Here is a 24,687-nt window from a genome sequence, read left to right on the forward strand (position 1 = left end):
CGTACTATATGGTTTCGCGCTTTGTCCTCTTGATCCTCATGAGTCATACCTCGCGTGACCCTTGCTCGTGCTTTGCTTAAAAAAATACCTATTTGGCGGTTGGTGCCTTGAGGAAGGAATGGTTGGGGTTGTTGGCATCAGGAATCACCGTGAGCGCTGGTCAGTGAGACTCAGGCTGCAGGGCTTACCTAGCAGAATGCGGATGTACTAAACACATACACAGCCTTCGTGTGACTATAAATACAGGGGTGATGTAGCATAGAGAGGAGCAACGAAATCAATGCAACTCTCCGATACATGCTCTCCTGGACAGGCGCACTTGTAGAGCAGCCTGTTCGGCAGCCAGTCAGCCACTACATTGCGTCAACCGGCCGTCTGTAAACCATTCGCTCTTTTCAGCAAGCTGGAGTGTTCTTGCCAGACCAAATGGTAAACTGATTGTGAGACGTCTCCCTGGTGATACCTGAGCAGCCTGGCGTGGAAGTGTTGCTCGGATGCCGCTTGACGCTGAACGCCGACATAAAGCTTCACCAGAAAGTTTAAAGAGGTTTTAATATTGTGTTAGTGAGAAACGCTCTTCTGGAAGAACCTATGGGAAACGGATATACGGTAAAGGTGAGTTTAAAGGTGTGAAATGATAAGAAAATTTGAGTTTTAATATATTTACATGAAATGTCGTAGAAGGGTCAAACTATTACAGTAAAGTGTATTGAATGATTTGCTATAAAAGAAATACATGGATCAGAGGCATAATCACAGCTTATATAACGTTATTATCAGGCATTTTCGGGTCAGTGTAACATAGCATGTAAGAATTTACAATCTTCCCGGCATAACGTCTTCCATAAGTACTATATGATTTGGGCTTTTATTCCATATCACATCCTGGAGCAGTTGCATTCTCTTGCATCGGATGGAGACAGCTGTTAGATAGACTTTTCCACGACACACAAATCCACAAAGACAGAAGAATTTATGTTTAATCTGTATGCCTGGATACGATATTAAAAATTCACCCGGATACTGAAGTTCTTAATTTGTTCAGCTGTTATATAACTGCATTATATTTTTTTATGTTGGAACATAGCAGCTATACATGTCAAAATATTCACAAAGAGCTTCCCAGCTAATATCATTTTGCTTCCTGGAATTGTTGGTACATGCAAATTAAATGAGTTAATATTTTGCAGAATACAGTGTGTAATCTTAAATACAAAATAAACCGTTGTACAAGCTGTGCCAGGCTATCGTTGAATAGAATCATGAAAACAGATGGCGTTAAAAATTCGCATGCATGAGCTGCAGAAGAAATTAGGTTTGGACTGTATTTGGTTTGAAGGAAGACTTTAATGTGGCACTTTTGATCAATGCGCCCTGCAAATAAAAAGCAGATCAAAACCTTGTCTAATTTTCCGGGAAATGGCATGCGTTTGAACTCCACTCTGTTCTTTGTAGTGCATGACAATAAAGCGAAATCTGTTTGTGGACAAAAAGTTGCCATTGATCTTCCAGATGTGTTTCTTTTGCACGAGTCACATCCATGGTTCAATAGCATGCAGTACCTATAGAAAAGAAGAGTACTTTGGCTCTTTAAGCAGTGTTATAGTCAATTGTAATTATACCTTAAAGAATCAACTGGACGTTGAAGCGAGCGAATCAACAAAGTACTCCAACGTAGTGATATCATGAACACAAGACTGCTGTGCTAGATGATAACAAGCCCCGAGATACCACAAATCAATAGGTGTTTGGGTTGAATGTACTTGTAATTGCCCTGTTATTTGTTTGATAACGCTCGTTAAGGAGCAAGGGATGTGGCGAAGAACGGATATCAGTTGTAGTTCTATGTTTTAGCTTTCAAAATTCAGAATCAGAATATCTATCAAAATGTTACGATATCTTATAATCTATGCCAATTTATTCCATTAGCCTTGGGGAGTCGTGCCCTTCTGAACAGTCGAACACTTGCGCAGAGGAATTTCATATAACAACCATTTCTTTTTTGGTATGAAAGCCTCCGTAGGAACCAAATTAATGATATGTCCATTTTCTTAACATCCTGCAGCTAGTGCCTGGAGATCTTTCAATTTGGCTGTTTTACACTAGGTGTTTTTTACCTCTATGTTGTTAACATTATCTTCACGTGTGGAAGATGGTTGACTCATTCTGTGTTTTGATTCGAAGCAGAATATCAATAGCTTAATCAACTGAGTGACGCATCAACAAAGAATGATTGTACTTTGCCTGTAGGGGTAAAACATATCTAAATTAAGATGCACGAAGCGTTTTCCGACGGTGGTTTTAGTTTGCGCAAGATCGAGTGAAACTACCTGTGCTTAGCATTTAATCGAAAAATATCGACATCCGGACGGTCTATCTTTATGTTATCTTGCTCAACTGAAATATCTTTTTTGCGTTATGTTAATTATTCATAACAATTGCACATTTGTTTAAATAAATAAATTGAGTGTGCGATATTGTGATGTTTTCTATAATACTGGTAACAGCCGCTTATCATTTAGACAGCTTTTATGAGTGCAAAATTGTTGAACAATTTGCAAATATATAATGACAGCTTATCACATAGACAGTGTTTATGAATGCAAAATGGTTATAATTTTTACGGGCCTGTAACGACAGCCTATCAGTTAGAAAGGATGGATATTTATCGAAATGCTTGATATGTGAGCGTATTTTTCATGCGGTGGGCAACTTCATTATGCCAGCTTCGGTATATAACAGCTTGAACTTCCAATGTGCACAGGTATAATAACCCTTTTCGGCATTGTAATTTATGTGGCTGTGGCAGAACAAGTCAATAACCATATATCCGGCAGGGAATGTATGTGACTGTGGTAAAAAAAATTTCAATAACCATATACCCGGCAGGCAATGTATGTGACTGTGGCAGGACATGTCAATAATCATAAACCCGCAGGCAATTTATGTGACTGTGGCAGAACATGTCAATAACCATAAACCCGGCAGGCAATGTATGCGAATGTGGCAGAACATGTCAGTAACCATAAACCCGGCAGGCAATGTATGCGAATGTGGCAGAACATGTCAGTAACCACATACCCGGCAGGCAATGTATGTGACTGTGGCAGAACATGTCAATAACCATAAATGTATGTGACTGTGGCAGAACATGTCATTAACCATAAACCCGCAGGCAATGTATGTGACTGTGGCAGAACATGTCAATAACCATAAACCCGGCAGGCATTGTATCTGACTGTGGCAGAACATGTCAATAACCATAAACCTGCAGGCAATATATGTGACTGTGGCAGAACATGTCAATAACCATAAACCCAGCACTCAATGTGTGTGACTGTGGCAGAACACGTCAGTAACCATAAACCCGGCACTCAATGTATGTGACTGTGGCAGAACATGTCAGTAAATATATACCGGGCAGCTGATTCATGTGACTGTGGTAGAACATGCAAACTTTTCAATAACCATATACCTGGTAGGTAATTTATGTGACTGTGACAGAGCATGTCAATAAAAATATATCCGGCAGGTAATTTATATGACTGAAGCAGAACATGTCAGTAATCATATATCAAGGAGGTAATTTATGTGACTGTGGCAGAACATGTCAGTAACCATATACCCGGCAGGTAATTTATGTGATTGTGGCAGAACATGTTAATAAAAATATATTCAACAGTAATTTATGTGACTGTGGCAGAACATGTCAATAACCATATATCCGGCAGGTAATTTATGTGATTGTGGCAGAACATGTTACATAAAAATATATTCGACAGTAATTTATGTGACTGTGCAGAACATGTCAATAACCATGTATCCGGCAGGTAATTTTTGTGACCGTGCTATGGATATTAAGCATGTGATAGGCAATGAGTGGTATGATAAGTAATATGTGCTTCAAAGTTTCTATCAGTCAGTCACAAGTCATTTATTTTACAGTGTGATGGGGTACTTACCATAAAATCTATATATGTGGAAGTGTTGAATCTGGTGTATCACTCTGAGGGTGCAGAAGCTTTTAGCGCATTCAAATTTTAAAATATTTTCCTCCGTAAAACATGTATATCTGCGTATAAACAAAACTTCTCAATACTGCATTCTGCGCATCGTCACCAAGCCATATTTCATCTAATAACACATGCCGCTATCATTTTGCAAATTGTCAAGTCCCATTGCGATGGATACGAACCCCATTTAGCGCTTTCTAATGGTGAAGTTCCAGCTATTTTTATTACCATTTTCGGGGCTTATTTGGCTTGGCTTGTTTTGCAGTTTTCATGCCTTTGATGGGTATCTTTTTGTTGGGTAGGCTTTGACGGTTACTGCCAGTTGTATTTTAGTGGGTATTAGCGGAAACAAGGATGGATGTTCACACTTGGAAATAACGTGAACAAGTGAATGTTGTTAAGCTGGCCATCAGATGTGTAGCCAAATTTTCTACCATCTTCACCTGTCAAGATTGTTAGCACTAATGTCTCACAGGTCTATCGACAGCATGCAAAGAGGGGTTTCTGGATGCATAATGAGGGATTTCTCAGCAGTACTGTATGAGACGATTTCATGAAATCAGAGGCCCTGTTCCACGGCTAGTTGTTGTATTTTGGTAAAAACAAATAAGCTTTTCTTGCACAATGTGATTACAACACAGCTTATAGGCATGTGGCTGGATGCTAAGTTCATTAACACATAAAAAAAAGGATTTCAGTGAATTGAAGTCATCTTTTAAAAGGACATTACGACATGGAGGTTTTTCTTTTTTCTTCTTGGCTTTTTAACTCTGACTAAACATCTCTACAATTCGGGCAGTCAGTTGGTCAAATTTCTGACATTCTTACTTTTAACATTTCTCAAATTGGCCTACAGTCTGTTTACATGGGTCATTAACTTGTCTTTGTTTCTACACCTGATGTCAGTACTAGTCGCCACCATTATTTTTAATACGTCCGGGAACAGAATATTAATATTCATCAAGGCTTCTAATTTGGGGAACTTTTGGGACCCCATGGAATCAAAGTGCTTCTGAAGGTTCTCTAATACACTCAAAAGATTCACTCCGTGTTAGATGGAAAAAGTGAGAAATAAAAATGCGGTCACGTGACTTCATATTATCGTCTGTGGCTTTCCTGGTCTCCATACTATGACTCTAAGGACGCTTTTATAAAATAAAATTCGTGCAGGTGATTTGTGTATAGGCTCAGACCTTCTGTAACGGTAACGGGAAAGAGCAGCAGGATAAACGGTATGAAAGATGGCCTTGACAATAACAACATGTGGACAGAATGTATAATTATGAACTTTTCATGAATTTTTCCTTTCTGATTAAGGTGCAATTGAAATATCTGCCAATTACAGGGGAGCCATTCCATTGTGCGTCATCATGTATGTGTACAGCTCTTATAGAATCTTAATGAATTCCTTAATGCTACAGCCAACACTGCTTGAACATTTAGCTATCAAAAGTTTTGTAATTTTTACAATACCGGGTTCAAAGCTGCTTTGTATTCCGAGAAGCTCTTGTCAAACCGCTTTATCTACCTACGGAATGCTTACGTCAGTTGATTTGTTACGTTCAGTGTCAACTGCTTATGACCAGTTCACAGCTCCTGGCAAGGTAGGTAATACAGCTGTTCAGCCTATTGACAGTTATCCTTTATACGCGTAATTAATGAGTTTCCATCCCGTATTATGTTAGTATTGTCGTTGAGGAGAGTAACCGTTGTAAGCTGAAGCACTGCCTCACAGGATATTTTTGCGTTTCGCCCGGCATAGCTACTGAACAATGCTAAAGGCCCAGTGTCTCCACGCATGGTTCAACTCACGTTATTTCGTGTTGCATAAGCCGCTGTCGCAATTTCCTGTCAGGGCCTAATGCAGATTTATATCACATCAGTGTCAATTTATTTCTTTGCATTCATGTCATTTAGCCAGACATTAAGCCTATTTCAAGCATCCAAATTTCCCGTCTCAATTAAATATTTACCACAAAAGGTCTCCAGGGATATGAAAAATATTCATAAATCCTGCAAGTGTGTAGCACAAAGTAAATGAAGCCGAGGTTTTCAAAAAGTGAAACGTTATCAAATAAGTCACACATAACCGAACCTGGTGCTCAAACTGGTTGTTTCGTGTTTTTTTGTCTTGGTGTTCTGAAGTGTCGATCTACACGCTGTTTACAAGACAACAAAAATAAGAATATCCTGCTGAAAAACTGGCAGTTCTTGACGTTTTCAGCTATTCTCTGCGATTTGCCTGGACAGATGATATAGTCCTCACTAAGATAGACGATCAAACCGATGCCCACAAATATCCCCAAACTCTACCATAATAATATTATAGTTTATTCTGCACACATTACAATCTTTGATTGTAAAAATGTTAGCAATTTACATTGTACAGTACTGCTCTGCCAATTCTCACCGACAACACTGTAACACTTTAGCAATTCTCTCTTCGGGATTAATATTAAAAGTTTTCTCAAAGTAAATAAATGGGCAAAGGTTGACATTTTGACAACAGTTACATCAACAAGTGTAAATCATCGCAATTACTGTGACTCATGCCTGTTCTTGTAAAGTTGATGAAATTAAAACTACTTACAAATATCTCGTGATGCAGGCCCACGCATTCGTGTTTATCTTAAATGTAGGCTGACGTCTGTCTGATTCATAAATCTATCACTGATGCTAACCTGGACTGGGAGCAAATTCGAAACGCTGACAATTATACCTCTGCTCCATTTATATGCAACTACAGCCTCGTATTTCTTCTAAAGATCGATTGGATTTTATTGTTTACAATTGCCAGAATAAACGCAATCCTAAAGATTGCAGTTGTGCTATAGAATTTAAATTCTATTTTTTTTGGACTCTAAATATAATCTCCCAGATGGTAAAGAATCGCATCGTCTCCATTTTGTTCTTTAAAGTGTCAGTGTATAAATTTATTTATCTCTAACATTTTTCCTTTAAGATACGACAAAGATACATTTGTTTTGTATAACAAGATTTCTAGCCTTCAGTTTGAAATATAATTTGCATTATTTTCGTGGGAAATGAAAAAAACGATCTTTATATATACGATCTTCTTTGTTGTATGCAATTAGTATTTGTAAATCATATATTTCGGTTTATGAATTACTTGATAATGGATGTATTAGATTTAGAACACCTATTTTCGGTTGACATGTTGTGTACGGATGTCGGATGTTTACCTACATATATAGGTTTTTTTCCCTAAATTTCATTACCTGAAATGCTTTAAAGCCATTTGATCAGAGATGATTTCACATGAATTGTTTTATTTCAGAGTCTTACACAGTCCACAGCCGTCCACAAACACACGTTACATGAGATCTAATAAACCCACCACGCCTTTCTGTTTGGTAAGGAATTAATAGCGGATAGAAAAATTTCTAAAAAAAACAAAACATTATTCTATTATGATTTTCATGATTCACCCAAAAATTATAATGCTCATTAAAATAGTGATTTAAATCTTAAATTAGTGTGATTTAAGAAATAGACGAGACAATCACATTATGTGCAAAGCCTTCAAGTGGAGGACTTACTATCGGTTCGTATTTCGTATCTCAGTATTATTCAGCAAACGGTTCTATCTCCACACGATCAAAACAGTAAGGCCTATGTTGAAGGGATACATGTAGATTTGGGGTGTTTTGAACATTAGCCAACTTCAAGGCTTTTCACCAGGAGAGCCTAGCATGTGCTCTTCTCTACGGGTTATCGGTCGGATCAAATAGCTGGTATCTCCATCTGAATCAGGTGTGAAGGAACAGATTGTAAACACTTGTTTCTATCAACATAGCATATGCCTTTCCGGTGTTGCTGCTTTCGGTAAGGCAAGAAAATCTTGGCCGCAAGCCCTAGTGGCTTTTAGTTTGTCATCGTTGAGTAACCGATCTTTCCTTTAATGTTGTTGTCAGAATACCTCTGCATGATTCTGTTTGCTTCTTTGTCTCGGACTGAACGTACCTTTTAACATTTATTCTGTGGTATTCCCACGGTATCTCCTTGTACAGGTTCACCATAATGCCGATATATTTATAGTGGTGCCTCACTCTAGTCATAACTATGACCCGGCTCGACCTTTAACCCGAGTTTCATAGGCGACTGACAAGGGTCCTGAATAATGTATCGTTTCTCTTGAATTTGACATTGCGCACTTCCTGTTTGCACTTTGTATAGAAACAGTTTACTTAAAGCCAGACAATCTTCTCTGGATCCACAATTCTTTGGTAGTATCTTCATCTGGTGTTTAGACAGAAATGTCGATCAGTATTAGTGGTGATGCGCGTGTTCAAAAGAGATTCAATCAGCTCTTGAGATAAGGCTTAAACTTAGCCAAGCTTACACAACGTTTGATTACGACTGTAAATACCTAACAGGCAAGTCCATTTGAAATTGATCGAAGAGCCGTTTTCAGTTAGCTTGCTAATTAAATAAACTAAATAAAAAGTGGAATAACGGGCACATCGGAATTAAGAGTTATGTGTTGAAAAGGTACTTGTTAAATTGTGCCCACCAAGTTACAAATTCACGCTAAACAGACTTTGGAATTTTCGTTCGTTTTTAAATCATAAAAAAGACATTTAAAACTACAAGATTTTTTACTATGTTCATAAATGCCAGTTTTGAGTGGTGTTAGTGGTTTAGTTAGATTTGGTGTTATTTCGCGAAGTGTGGATAGTATGACACGTTTTTAACATTTGACATCGCCTGTAAGCCGGTCTATATTGATATTAAGAATAAGATATTGCAGAAGGTAGCCAATTGGTCAATTGAGTTTAACCTTGAAAATTATTGTCTGATAACTTCCTGGACATTTTAGCACCGAAATAGCCCTCAGATGGTTGATTAGGTGTATAATGTGTGTCATCCGGCTGGACATTTGGTGTTTCCATAGACATGGTCTACAAATAAACTGAGAGACCTATCATTTAGCCAGATAAAACATGGCATCATACCGCGGGTGTTAAGCAATGCAGAGTTCTCTGTACACCAAAATAGAAAGGTCAGACAGTCACCAATGTTTTGTATGGAACTTTTAGTCCGGTAAATCTATTCGCATTGATGTTTGTGATGGGAGAAGTGTTCAGCGCTGTCACCAATGGCGGTACAAATTGAAACGTTTTCTTTTCATGATTCACGGGGTTTAATATGGCGTGGAAGTTGTCCTAGAAGGTTGTTCTGGTTATTCTTAAGACACGGCGGCAAGGAGCCTGTTGTTACGCATGATACAGCGGAAAGCAATTATCGTTCCAGGATAGATATCACTAAGTTTGAATTAAGAGGTGCCGATCCACTTGGTTTATGAACATCTCCAGCTGATTACTGGTCAGATAAACGGATACAGAACACCCACAGGCCTTGAAAGCTTTAGGCATAATTATGATTTACCGTTGCATCCAGTGGGAGGTTTCTTTGCCGAGACGCTGTTAGATATAACGGTACATTATTGGACGGATAGCTACATTATCCTTTCTTCATAATCGACGACCTGCAGATCATCTGCTGATCAATTTCTTCTATGGAAATATGGAGTTAATGTTCCCAGTGAAGTCGTAGAGGCAACTTATCTAATTTGAGTGGGGTGTTCAGTTTGACTCCGGTCGAGACCAGTTATCCCGCAGCCGTCTGGCGTTTTGTACACTGGAGACACAGCTCCGATGTCCCTATCCCTGAGGGCCAAACACTTCGCCTATCAATAATCCATCACATTTCTTTCCTTAGATACCCATCTACTTACTAAAGCCTTCATTTATCCGGTGTCATGGGATAAGAAGTTTTGTGATCAATAAAAAACTTTAGTTTGAGTTCAGCTAACAGGAACCAAAGGATAAAAATAATGGAACTGGACGCGTTATATATTGCCTTGTGGCGTTTATAACTATCAAATATCCTCATGGAAAAACCGGGTAATGTAATAAACTATTTGTACCCACCAGAGTGTAACGTCTGCCACGAGTCTAGGAAATTCTTTTCTGCAATTGTCAGCTGAGCCGTTTACAGAGAAATACACTGGGGTTGATCCTCTTCGTCAAACCATGGTTTATTCCATTATTTTCGATTTTAGATTTTTTTAGCGAACACTTCTACTTGTTTTAAGAAAGCCATTTTTGCATTCAGGACAAAGACGAATTTCTTAACGTAAGCTTTTTTTTTGCTTTGATCAACAATAAGTTTGTTCTTGGGAAAACTGACTATGTGGAGGAGAAGGGAAGGAGCTAGTTCATGTCTCTGATTTAAGGAGTACCGGATATGTATAGAAATAGAGCCACCGTCATTAGCTTTAGACAGCGGAAAGAGCTATTGGTACATCTTATTTTGACTTACATTTCTACAAGGATGACCATGAATCATGATGCACAAATGTAAAGCGAAAGAAATGATTAAATAAATACTTTTCATTTATTCGAAATCATTATAGTCATTTTTATAGATGAAATAAGACGAAGCCCAGGCTCAATCACCGAACTTTTATCGTGCAGGTACCTCCTGATAGTGAAAACCTCAGGAGAATCAGCGAGAGAGGGATTCGATCTTGGATCTTCACTGCTGCGGACGAACAGGATAGTTGCGTTTTGGCCACGTTAATCGGCGAGATCCTGCTTAATTTTGCTGTGGCCCCTCGGACACGGAAATGACCCAATGCGTCCTTGAAATTATTGTCTTTTATGAAGGTTGATAGCTGAACCCTCAGTCATTTGGGCCAGGAACAATGTTTATAACTGACACTTTACGGGGACAATACACTTATGACACCTGACAGTGTAACTGTATAACAGGAGGTAAGTCGTGAGCTTCGGAGTCAGTCTCAAAACTGCCAACTGTTGACCATCGTGTTGTTTTGTCCGTAAACAACCTCTGGGTTTTGTTTTGACTAATTGGTCAGAAGTAGGGACAATAGACTGACGGTTGAAAACAAATGACTGATCCTTATTTTGGCAGCACGACCCCTGCAACTTTGGCAAATGTAGACTAGCTGTGAACAAAATCAGTTTGATTGATTCCCAGAATGTGTGCAGCAGTCGTACACTTCCAGACTGGGTGAAGCACGCAGGCGAAGCAGCGGTAGAAGCCAGCAGGGGAAAGGTACTTCAAGTGCATGTTCACTTGGATCCGCCTGTGGAACGTGTCCTAGTTGCTTAGGGAAGGCAACAGCCACCCACTTTGTATTAACTATTTCCGTCTTTCCTTTTCACTTTTTTACCTGCTCAGTTTACAACGGTCTGCAGTTTTCATACAAACATTTGTTTGTAGAGCCAAACCAGTGAGATGGGCGCAGTTCATATCAATGTTGAATACCACTTGTGGTATTCCATATCCCTTCGGAATTTAAGCCATCAGCTCCCAAATTTTATATTTTACTTTTCATGTAAAGAGAAATCAAAAATTGAAAATAGGCTGTGAATTTTCAATTTATTTGATAACTTTACGGATACTTTTAATTTCATAAAATGGTTGAAAGTCCATTAACAAACCAGACTGAATCTCTCGCCACGTGATGATATCTCTGATAAGCTTTGCAGAGAAAATGATCTGTGCTCCATATGGATCATGTCGCATACTCTCACTCTCACATTGATTCTCACACTGCGGTGAAAAGGCTGTACAGCAAAGACAAAGTCTGGATAGAAGGTAATGCTGAAACGCAATCAATACAACACAGCAGAATTAGACATGCAGAAAGTAATGAATTCTGGGCAAGGTACATGTATCTAACCAAAAGTAAACACAACCTATACAGCGCGGAACATCAACGCTGTTCAAGGGAGTGCTGATGTATGTTCGAGTTATGTAATAATTAAGTGGGAAATTTACTTCTTCTGTCAGTGTTATGTTAGTTCTCATGTAGTTACGACCATGCCAAGTTGTGCACAAGAAGGTGAATCAATATCCGCACTGTTCCATAACACCGATTTCAATTGATATCATCGGATAAATACACCAATCATGATGTATAAAAGATCTGATATTGTAACCTATCGCTGTACGCCGATTCAATTTACACTTAGAGGGAGTACACACATCGAAATGCTATACAACCCCAGTAACTTTTCCTTAGCATAATTTAACAGTACTTCAGAAACTTTCTGAATTTACGTAAATTAAGCGAGATATCTTTTACCGCGGAATGGCAGCTCTGCTTTAAGCCTGACTGACCTTTCTTCTGCTGCAATACATGAGTACTACTTTGCCAGTTTGCAAACAAATCGTCATCGAAAAAGCAGGAATGAACGGAACACTACGGTGCTTGGGTACGAATTAGGTTAGACAGGGAAAGTTCCCCTTTGAGCTTTGGAACTCCGCAGTTCATTTAGTGTAAAATTTGTTGCAGCGGAATTAGGTCTTTGCTGAATCTTCTGATGAATTCTTTTGTTGTATGACGTGTTGGAACACGGCTATAAATTTTAACGTAATTGTTTTACGGAAATGAAAAAAATATTGTCGGATTTTTCTCTGGAATAAAAGACGATTTAGAAGAAAATTCAAAAGGCTACCATTTGCTCACCACTCAGCTTCTAAAGGCTTTCACTGTATAAATTTTACACAAAGCAATTTTGAATTTTAAACCATCACGTTTTTGCAATAAGATCCATAGTGGTTATCTTCTTTGCCATCGTTCCTACTTCAAAAGTACTCCACACATATTCCAAAGTTGCGCCAGGTAGGAACCTTAAGGGATGAATGATTAAGGCTAAGCACCACCTCGGCATTCTTGCAGCCAAATCCTGGCGAATGTGTTAAGAAGGATCGGTCACTAAATACGCCAAGTATTGTTCACCTTGTAAGCCGACATCGCCTGCCGGCTGATTTCAACACCGGTAACTGCTTTCATTATTCTGGCTGATCGGCTGGCTGTCACGCAGTGGGCTATTTCTCAGTTGTAGTTTCCTTATTATTTACCACTGGCTTCATTTCTGACAAACTCTGCTTTTAAAAATTAACCGGAACAAAAGATACTGGACACTCCAGATTTTGGCAAGCTGTCTGTTCTCTCCCGTTTATCTTTCTGTTCTACGGACGTGAATAATAAATAAGGCCTTTTAACGGTCTCATAAGCCGTGATAGCTACAGGCGGGAGATGTGTAAATGTGAAAGAATCTCCACTTTTTTGCTGTATAAGCCCTTTTTGGAGTAGGATTTTGTGGCATCGCACGCCCTTTGGCTGCCGTCTAGGTCTGTTTTTCTAGACTCCACTGATGGCATTGTTTGTTTATTATGTGCTTTAAACCACGAGAAGCCATGTGCCTTCTCCTGATGCTTCTGTCACTGGCGCCTCGATTAGACACGCTACACCTGGTTGATGTCTACCGATTAACTCATACCATTCACCTTCATGGTTTGAACTGAAAATATTTACTTCCTGGCAGTGCCGTCCTTTTTGTTACCCCTTGTAGCAATTGTTTTCTTCACCAACAAAAAGCTTTGTCACATGCCTTTTCCTTTGGGAATGTAATTGAATGGAGTATAGAGTCCATCCAAGGTCCATAGTTCCGTCCAGTCAGACCTTATTTTAATATGCAAGGTGAATGAATTGCACTTTTACATGTTCAAAAGTTATGGAATCGACCCCTCTCTGAATGAAACATATATCTGACTGGAGAACAATACCTTTGCTCTTTTCACTGGAGACATGTACAGCGACATATAAGTTTACGTTGTTATTTACCGAGGTCTTGATAACTGGTAATAATCTCTCCTCCAAACAAAGACTAGAAGTGAGATAAGAAAGTTTCATTCCTCTTTCTAAATAATAGTTTATCTGTCAAATCTCAAAGTTAATATCGCCATGATAGGACTGAAATATTGACGACGTAAGCCATAACCACCTACTCAAAGAAATTCATCTATCTGTAGAGTTTCTAATGCATGTAATTTATGGGTCGATGTCACAATTTTCCTAACACCAGGACACTAGTCCTGGTTATATTACGTAATTTGGTGTTACTTGCAGGGGGCAATCTAAACCATTGCACAGTATACTGTCACCTTAATATTACAAGATCAGATAAACCTAAATCTTACAAACGACAAACAAGGGACTATAAATCATCAAACCTTGAACAACTACAGTGCCTTTCGCAATGCACCCCTTGCAATATAGTGATAGATATTTTTGACAATATTAATGATAAAGTGTATGCCTGGAGTAATTTATTTCTATCATGTTGTGCCGAGGTCATACCCAACAAGGTAGTAACTATAAGGCCTGGAGATAAACCGTGGACCAATGATGTCCTTCGTAAATTCCGAATTAGAAACAGATGTTAGAAAAAATTTAAAAGAACACAATCTAAGATGGACCATTTTCACTACTAAATGGTTAGACGTGAAACAACTATAGCTAAAAATAACGCCATCAAACGATACGCCGAAAATACTAAACTAAAACTGTCTAACCCCAAGCTCGATAACCCCAAGCCCTGTTGGGATTTTTTTTTTTGATAGGTGTTTCACGCCGTAGTCAAGAATATTTAACTTATACGATGGCGGCCAGCATTATGGTGGGCGGAAACCGGGCAGAGCCCGGGGGAAACCCACGACCATCCACAGGTTGCTGGCAGACCTTCCCAAATACGACCGGAGAGGAAGCCAGCATGAGCTGGACTTGACCTCACAGCGACCGCATTGGCGAGAGACTCCTGGGTCATTAGCTCTAGCGCGCTAACCAAATGAGCCACGGAGGCCCCCTGTTGGGAATTGATGAAGTCTGTCTTAGGATGAAAACCCAGATCTATCACCCCAATCCTTGTTAATGGTGTAAATACTACCAACGACAAGGACAAGTCAAATTAGTTTTGTAAACTATTTGCATCTTCTTCCACAAAAGCACAACATCTTACTCCACATTACCACCATTGTGATATATGACGCAATCAAGAAAACGGTCATCTCCAAACCAGTCAAAGAGAAATTGTTTCCCTTCTAAAGCGCTTAAAAGTTGAAAAAGCCACCACATTTCTAATTTCATGTTAATAAATCCCGAGTGTATTTCATTATTCTTATGCAAGTTGTTCAACGACTTTAACGTCCACCGGTACCTTTCCTTCTGTCAGGAAGTTATCTTGTTTATGTCCTGTTTTTAAAAAAGAGGAACTAAATCTTCTCCAACTACATACCAATTTCTTTACTCTCCGGTCTTTCTAAGATCTTTGGAAATATCGTAAACAAACCTTTGTATGAATAGTGTACATCAAATAACTTGCTTATTTCTGAAAATTTTGAGTTTATAGAAAATGATTCCACTGCCTGTCAGCTAACCCAAATTGTTCACAACATTTATATAAATCTAGGCAAAGGCAATGATGTCTTTTTAGATGTTAGTAAGGCGTTTGACACAGTGTGGCACGAATTGTTTTTATTTAAACTTCGTTAGCTAGGAGCTGATGGGTCTCTGTTGAAATGGATTCAGAGTTATATCTCTAATAGACTTATTCAAGAATGCTTAAATGGAAGATTTTCTGAAGAACACCGTATTAGCTCTGGAGTTCCACAAGGATCTGTTTTAGGACCCTTACTCTTCTTAATATTTCTAAATGTAATAATGGTGAATTTAAGATAAACATTTTTGCAGATGACACATAATTGTATGAACCTATTAAAGATGTGACTTTGTCAGAAGAAAAAATCAATAAGGACCTCCAGCGCTTAACTTTGTGGGCAAGTCAATGGTTGGTTACCTTTAATGCACCAAATCTATGTTCTTGTTGATCTCTCTGAAGAGAAATACGTCTTATCCCAAACTGTATCTGGGTGACACTGAGGTGAGGCGCGTTGGGTCCCATAAACATCTTCGCGTTACACTGCAGGAAAATGGCAAATGCGACTATCATATGAATGACGTTATTTGCAGAAGCAATAAACAAACTGTACCTCATGGCTAGAGTAAAACGGACTATTAGTGGAAAATGTTTGATTAATTTATAACTTAGTACTGTTAGATCTACGTTAACATATGCAGATTAATATTTCATAATTGCAGTGCAAATGTTAGGCAAAGATTAGAAAAAGTATAACGCAGAGCTGCTACAATTTATGCTAGTGCTCTTCGTACACTGCTTTTTGACAGTCTTTGTGACTGTCCCGCTTTCGCCGCTCCAAGAAAGCGCGTGCTTCTGAGTATCGCAAAACTATTGTGTCCAGGTGTACACTATGCTATTTTCATAGCTGATAAAGCTAGCGTACAACATTTGTGGAAAACTTGTCTTCTTGGGTCCAACGACTTGGGTCAAATCGCTGAAAATCTGCTTTTGTGTAAAATGGTTCATAACTACATCCTGGACACACGCGAATTCAGCCAGTAAGTTCATGGGAACACACCTGTTATGATGCTCTGTAAAGGATTATATATGTGTGAGGCATGGTTCCCTTATATGACCCATCATCCTGCGTAAATCTTTTATGTAATTCCTGTCTGTAAACACTTGTATCTGTAATCTGTTTTGTTGAGGAGAAACCCTAGGGGCCAATGGCCTTGGACATTCATCCCGAAATAACTAGAGCATTAAATTAAATTAACATCTTGAGGGAATCGCCATGGTGTCGACAGTCATGATGACAGAATATAGCCTACACATCGCTAACGTTAATCGACAGTTCCCATCATGCAGCATTATGATACGACAACGTCTGGGACTGTAATGTTTCCGGTCATTTCGAACAATATCACCGGGCCATGGCTAGTCGTCATCGAGGTTCAACCACGCTCGCGCATGTGTAAAGTATTTGTAAAGACATTTAAACTTCTGTTAATAACACTTATGTATTAGTCTTCTCCGTCGATTTCTCTACTGGACATTTCCGTCCGGTCAAATGTGGCGACAATGGTAATCGTGAATACCTGCCTACATGGTGAAGACCATGTGACCCGAACACCTCCCTTCTATGCGCTGCTGTCTCAAGCCAGTACACAGCTGTTGGCGAATCTGCCCTTCTAACTGCCCATTTGAACGCCAAATGGCCGAATTATACAGCATGTAGGAGACATTTGTTTAGGACGGATTCTATCTGATTCGTGAGATGAAAGCCACTAAGTTGTGCAGAATAGCAATACTTGGTGACATGGCCACCATTTACATGCGGTCATGCCCGGACCATATGTCGTGAGATTCGGATTAAATTACGTGTTGAGACAAGATATCCATAAAGATAAATTTCGTTCAACAGGAGATGATCGTGTCTCCATATAAAAGCACACAGGTGCGTTAGAGCGATGACAAGTGTCATTGAGTCTAAGTATTTATAGGAACGAACTGAGATGAGATACATTCTACTCTTTGTGCTACGATATACTGTTCAGTTAAGATGCATTTCATTAGTTTCTTTATTTAGCAGATTGGTGTTAGTACCATGCTTAGGAATTTTTCACTTCTGTGATAGCTGTTAGGTTTATGGTTGGAAGAAACTGGAGTAAACAACCGTCCTGTGCCTGTACCTGTATATATATATATAGGTACACATTCCTATTTACAAATCAAACACCCATTTCCCCATCTGAAAGAGTCATTGAAAAGCAGCCAGCATAAATTTAAGAAAAGACATTTCTGTGATGAAATAATACTGAACCAACCATGCAGTTTTTGAATCCGGAAGGGTGCATTTTTGTGGAAACCAGGGTTATAACCTCTTTGAAAGAAACCGCGTTCTGCATATTCCTTTCACCATATTACACCATAACTCGATTTGATTCTGTGTATAGGTATTTTCCATGAGTACACTCACACTGGAATTGTGCCGTGAATGTAGCGTTGCTAATGGCTCCACTCCGGAAGTCCTTTGTGCTGTGAAATATGCCTTTCTTATCGTGCGATGTTTCGGGCGGCCAGAACACATTTAGCTGTGGGTTAGACGTGTGGTAATCAGCTTTAATAGCTGGCTATATGTGTATGAATCATTGTTTGAGAAAGACACTGTCGATTATAGTTTTTGTGATTCCGAAACGCGCTGGCCAGCGGCCGTTAAATTCCATTGAAAGCATTTCCTGGCATGGTGAGCGGGTGGTTCAGCTTTAAGTCAGTAAATTGGACCCTACGGTATAAATTAGGAGAGTTGTTCTATACACTGCCTTAGAATAGCCCCATGGAGAACACATCTGAATACAAAAAAAGCAAAAAACACGCCATGAAAATGAATTCAAGGATACACATACAACAAAAAACGAATGTTGTAATTTGTTCCATCCATAAATTTATTTATTTATTTGATTGGTGTTTTACGCCGTACTCAAGAATATTTCACTTATACGACGGCGGCCAGCATTATGGTGGGAGGAAACCGGGCAGAGCCCGGGGAAACCCACAACCTTCCGCAGGTTGCTGACAGACCTTCCCGGGTACGGCCAGAGAGGAAGCCAGCATGAGCTGGACTTGAACTCACAGCGACCGCATTGGTGAGAGGCTTCTGGGTCATTACGCTGCGCTAGCGCGCTAACCGACTGAGCCACGGAGGCCCCCTCCATCCATAAAACATAACTAAATCATTTCACCTGATCATTATAAGAAAGTAATATGTGTCTTTTTGGTTTGTCAAAAGCATATTGTATATGCCACTGACGTTGCAATGACGTAAGTAGTTTTGAAATAATAACTACATCTATGTATATATTGGACACGTATTTACATGTACATGTAAGCTTCCATGTTCCATCATTTGCAAAGTCAAAAGAATTTTCCAATTTTCCGCACCGTAGCTAGAGACTCAGGATTTTCGGCCAAACTCGATCGATACTTTTACTACAATGGGATAATGATCACGTTTTGTTAAATTGTGACATGACCTTGTTTCAAATTGCAATTTTATGCACAAAAATCTGTAACTAATCATGCACGTTTTGCTTTTACTACAGAATTCAATTTGTAATCTGTTTCAAAACATACAGCCTGGTTTTTGTTCTGAGAAGATTATTTGAATGTAAATGCTGACCTACTTTAAATCTTACAGATCTGGTTTAATTCGAAACGATCCTTCCAGCAGAATGCTGGCCGTGTAGTATTAGTGAAACATTCTTAACTGAAGACTTCGTAAATTTCCAATCAGATAGATAAGTAAAAAACCTAATAGCGGTATAGAGCTCACTTGTTAAACACAATGATTGTCACTTACTTGATAAGCCTTTGCCTGAACAATGAACATGTAGTCGTCTTGTACTCTGAACATATTCCTTACGCAAGGTCATACTATAGCTTATGTACCAGAGCTTATGTACCGGGGGCTTATGTACCGGGGCTTATGTACCAGAGCTAATGTACCAGGGATTATGTACCAGAGATTATGTACCAGAGCTTATGCATTACAATAATACCTTTGCTTAAGCATCCTCTTATTTTATCACCAGAAATAGAGAAATAGTCTGTATATATTGCTGTGTATCAGCAATTTAGTGGACATTGTGAATTTAGTCATCATACCGACGTTGTTTCTAAAGTAATAGTACCTTATATATGTAATGAAGCAATGTAATCGTGAATCTCTTTGCTATGGGCTATACTCGGTATATTGTGTGGTACAAGCAATTCATTAATGTGTACCGTGAATCTATAGGCCATATTAACATTATAACATAACACAAATTTACAATGCTTTTAGTGTCCAATTTTAGTGTTTGTCAAGTAAATATCATTTTTCTCTATTTTGTTGACACTGGTGGTCGTTAGTATTAACGAACTGACATGATTTAAGTGTGGCATACTAGTGATTTCAAGCGCAGACTAATAGGTCTAATTGGCGCGGGGGTAGAGCCTCAGGACGACGACAGCAATGTTAGTGATGTAGTGCGTCGGACGTGAACCGGAATATGCCCGATTGCATATGAAAGCGGCGGCTAGACACGAGCTGACAATTCACAGGAAACTATTACCAGTGTTTTACTCCATACTCCATCTTCATTAGCAAGTTGATGGCAAAGACCGTGTTCCGGTACCATTAAGAGTATTAGAACCGGTCAGAGGTGAAATTGAATTATTATCACCTTCCCTTTATTCCCATTCTTCATTTTGGAATATTTCTGTAGGCTAAATATGAAAACAAATTTAATTTTTTTTTATAAAATGAGGCTATAACGGCGGATGGCCGCCGAACTGAGATGCGGAGTTAATGCAAGAGCGTCATTACTTTGCAAACTCTGTACTCGAAGCCTTATACCATTCATTGTCTGACTCAGTGAATTTGAATTATAGACTTGCGGTCTTTAGTTGTAGGCATAAAACTCATGTGAGTTGGATGAGTTTCTCGGCCATTCTCAGCCTTAATTTCAAGGCGTCCCAAATGCATGTTTGTATATAGGTGCGCTATGTATTCTCAGATTTTATCACAAGACAGCCCACGTGCGTACATTGTGTGTGCTATTCATTTTCAGCCTTTATCTCAAGACACATATTTGCAGTTCACGCTTTAAAAGTTTCCAGTTTTTTGTTTTGAGATAGCCAACATATCTCAGTGTGCATTACAAATGCATTTGTAGTCTTCACCTTATGGTGGTTTGTTTTTATTGTGTGAATCTGCCAAGTCGCCTAATTCTGATTCCAGTTGGGAGTACACCAGCTTTATGTAATTAAATGGCGTATAACTGACGGGTAAATTTAGACAGATTACATCAATCACCTGTTACACTCGATCATGATGAACAGTTCAACCCAGCAGTATTCCAGGAATGTTGATGGGACATCAGCGTGAAGAAAGTTTTCACAGGTTAATGACTACATAATGCATAAACTGTTCATTTGTAAACACGTGATTTTATACCTTTGTTTACATGTTTTCCAAACGCCCTTGACGTAACAACACACGCTGCACTCAGAGGTATAAAAGAGTTTCACATTCACACCTTTGGTATAACATTCGCTGCGAAAACTAGTGGTTTTTGTAAGAAGAAAGAAAGAAAGGAAGAAAGACGTGTTCGTGTGACTCGTAAATGTGATTGTTAGTGTTGCTTCCTCCCCACTCTGAACATTAGTATGCCAAAGATCAACAGTGTAGGGATCATTACACTTACAGATACACCACTCTATCCTCGTCGTTGGCAGTACACTCGAGACTCTAACTGGGCGTCGTTTCAGATTAATGGCTCTGTATACGAACTATTTTATTTAAGCGAAATTAACCGTCTTCGGCTCATCATTCCGCTAACCCCAGAGGCCAGCTCCTGCCTGCCAGCGTACCGTGTTGGCACTGGGAAGATACATGCAGGCATAGCCTTTGAGGAACAAGTAAATAGCCTATCACAGAATTGAACAGGCCGCAGAAGGACAGTAATCAGCAGAGATCGGTCAAGAAGATTGCACGCACCTCGGTCGGTAATTACCAATGATTTGGCCGCAGCCCCTAACATATAGATTGTATTAATTATCAGTTGCCGTACCTGGAATTGCATGCAGAAAAACTCGGACATTCAGACCGGTGTACCAAATTGTCTAATCTACACCTAAAATGAAGACTGTGCTTCCAGATTTAAAAAAAATGTTTCAGCCAGAGAGGCCTTAATACATGGAAAATTGCAGCTTGGGTCAGGACAATGTTCGGTCCCCTGAGTATTGCGCAATAAAGCGACTGACAAGCAGCTACGCTATGTCAACCGGTGTTTCTCGCTTCGCTACAGGTGATCCCTTAACTCTTAAATATTATAGCTCGTTCGACCCTGTTGCAGGTTAATCTATGATAGGTCACCAGGTGAAATTTTTCAGTCCATATCTTTTTTTAGTCATATGGTCATACTGGCCATGTTTTTAAATCGATGTTGCGATGTAAGGTTTCAGGTCTGCCTTTCAAACTTAAAAGGGGCAATCTGGATGGTCACAGTATCTCCATCGCTCTGGTATTTTATTGGTTGATTTACTTGAACTGAACTCAAGTTACGCATCAAGCATAGATGCCAGAATCAACCTTGACGGAATGAAGAGATAGTATCTAGTATGGCGAGAAAGTTGTCAAGTCGTTGGTGATCTGGTATTTTCCATATATGCTACTAGATTATATATGGAATGTGTCTTGTAGCAATTGTTTGCAATTGAAAATGCATTCTACATGAATGTTATTGTTTGTGACAACACACCATTTGAAGTAATTACAGACCAGTGATGCATCATAAATTATTATTAAACTCAGTGCATTTTTGTCACATTCTGCTTTGTCTGTCTGTCTGTCTTAGCCATAGTGCTAGGGGACTCATGAATTGCTAATATTTAAGGCTTTTCACGAACAGTTACAATAAAACCTTAACTGAGGTAAACTGACGGCAGACCTACTGTAGCATAAATAATAAATACCGGCTAACTGTGAAAGACTTCACTTTTACGACGTAATGACAAATGCTTTTCCACCCCCATTATTACCTTTTGTTCTTGGATTGTAACATGTACATTGCAACACTTATAGAAGTCTGAACCAGCTTATTCATCTTTAGAGGAGAATAAAAGGTTTTCTAATACCTAACTGCGACAAGCACTCACTTGGTCTGTTTGTCTGTCTGCCAGTTTGTTGATCAACTTTGACAGCCTTTTAACATTGATCATTCCGTCAAATGAGGGACCTGTGTGCAAGACGATATCCGCTTTTGTGCATTTGCACGTTTCATAACACCACATGCACGTATCACCTTCAACACGGGTGGATCATTCGCCTTTCCCAGTCGATGCAATATTCCAGTGGTATATACTGAGAAATGTATGCATGTATGTATGTATGTATGTATGTATGTATGTATGTATGTATGTATGTATGTCTGTCTGTCTGTCTGTCTGTATGTCTGTCTGTCTGTCTGTCTGTCTGTCTGTCTGTCTGTCTGTCTGTCTGTCTGTATGTATGTATGTATGTATGCTTGGCGTTTTATGTTGTGTTTAACAATTTTTCGGTGAATTGAATACGAGGAGCCATTAGGTGTGTGTACGTCTTCTTGTGGTCGAGCTGAGCAATGCAAACTATCACAAATATCGTACAGTATATTGGAAAATGCGAATGTCGGCTTCGACGCCTACTGGACTAGGTTGTAGTTTCATAGCGGGACAGCCAACGTTGTCGTATATGTAAATGTCAGCTTTGATGCTTATTTTCAGCGTTGAGTCACGTTGATGCTCTGGTGTATAGGTGATGTACTGGTGTACAGGTGATGTTCTGGTGTACATGTAATTCTTTAAAACGACACACACTGGAGATTAAGGGGATACAGAATTGTTGATGAATGGCTGATACAGTTAAAACACAGCTTTTGTTATAACTGAATAATGCACCATTCCGAAAATTCAGCTGAAAATTCCTATACCTCATATGATTTTATATCCCTTTGATACGTGACTCAACTCAACTCAACACGTCGTACGCAGTCATATGACTTTAAGATTGTAGAGCATACACGTAACGACTGGACGACGAGTGCTTATGACTTTACTCAACATTCGAGTTAGGGTAAGTTGGATTTTAAGGTCTGGTAAATGAGTGTGGATTTATTTTTGACTATCACAACCTTGATATTGTTCTCATAAGAAACTATCGACTCAGTCTGTGTTGTGGTAAATGAGTGTCAATATTGACATCGGGAATGTTGATAATATTGTTGAAAACAAGCGTCAACATTGAGTGTGACTGGAAAACTTGGTGTCAACATTGAGCGTGACTGCAAAACTTGGTGTCAACATTGAGCGTGATTGGAAATATTGATGTCATGATTGACCGTGACTGGAAATCTTGCTGTCAACATTGAGCGCGACTGGAAATCTTGTTGTCACTAATGAACGTGTCTGCAAAACTGCGCATTAAAACACTGTCAACTATTTATTTGGGGTTGGAGGTGGGGGGTGGGGGGGATGTGCTATTTCAGATATAGTGCTAGGATCACTTCGAGGAAGGTGTTAAATCTCCCATGCTTTCTGGGGACAGTTTTGATATATAATGTTGAGATTTTTGTCCGACATCAAGTAGACAATAATGCATCCAAGGTAGATCTTCAAACACAAAGAGCAAATCACTGACGCTGTATTATCCTGTGTTCTGATAGCTTTGGCTGCAGCTTCCCAAAGCCTCATCTCGGGGCCAGTAAGATAGCAGCTATTAATGCTTTAAATATCTTGGTTAGGAGACTCCTCATGCATACTGGGATATAAACCTAACACAAGCTGTCCAGCACACATTATTTGTGTTTGTGAAGCGTTTGCAAAGCTTACATATTCCGTTCATGTGTAAACGACTGACAGACAGCTTTTAACTTTGCCGACAGACTTCCGCATGGGATAATACAGTCTGATAAAGAGTGTTCGTTTTGGCGGAATTATTAACCTTTTCAGTAATATTGACCAAGATGTTCTGGCTGAATATTGGTCTGGGGTTGGATATGTACTGACGAACTAACCAATGGAAAATTGTCTCTCTACCTTAACCCTTTCCGGATGGCTATTAACTTCGACTGGGTCGGTTATTAAGACACGGTCCGAGGGGAGGTAGCGATCTATGAGGTAACATGGTGACGAAGCGTCAACCGCTAACCACACATACAATTGACAGATAGTCGATTTCCACGACCAAGTTTTCATTAAGCCTCCAGCAATTTCCGCTGTATATTGACTGTTTCTAATCTATGTGGTCCAGCTGATATGGCTATCGATGGAAATTTAGGTGTTTCCATGAGTACAAATATGTGGACGGTAAGCAGACATGATGTATGGCATCATAGATC

At 39.3% G+C, this 24,687-nt stretch overlaps 1 protein-coding gene across 1 annotated transcript in view; it reads left to right on the forward strand.

The window, feature by feature from the left end:
- Positions 1–370: 370 nt before the first annotated feature.
- The window catches only part of LOC135461399 (FMRFamide receptor-like), a 38,328-nt gene continuing 14,011 nt past the window's right edge, over positions 371–24,687 (forward strand). Inside the window, exon 1 of the mRNA XM_064738473.1 lies at positions 371–615. The gene's annotated coding sequence lies outside the window, so the exon portion shown is untranslated. The remainder of the gene's footprint in view (positions 616–24,687) is intronic.

Source organism: Liolophura sinensis, chromosome 1 (assembly GCF_032854445.1).
Source record: "Liolophura sinensis isolate JHLJ2023 chromosome 1, CUHK_Ljap_v2, whole genome shotgun sequence".
Classification (NCBI taxonomy): Eukaryota; Metazoa; Mollusca; class Polyplacophora; order Chitonida; family Chitonidae; genus Liolophura; species Liolophura sinensis.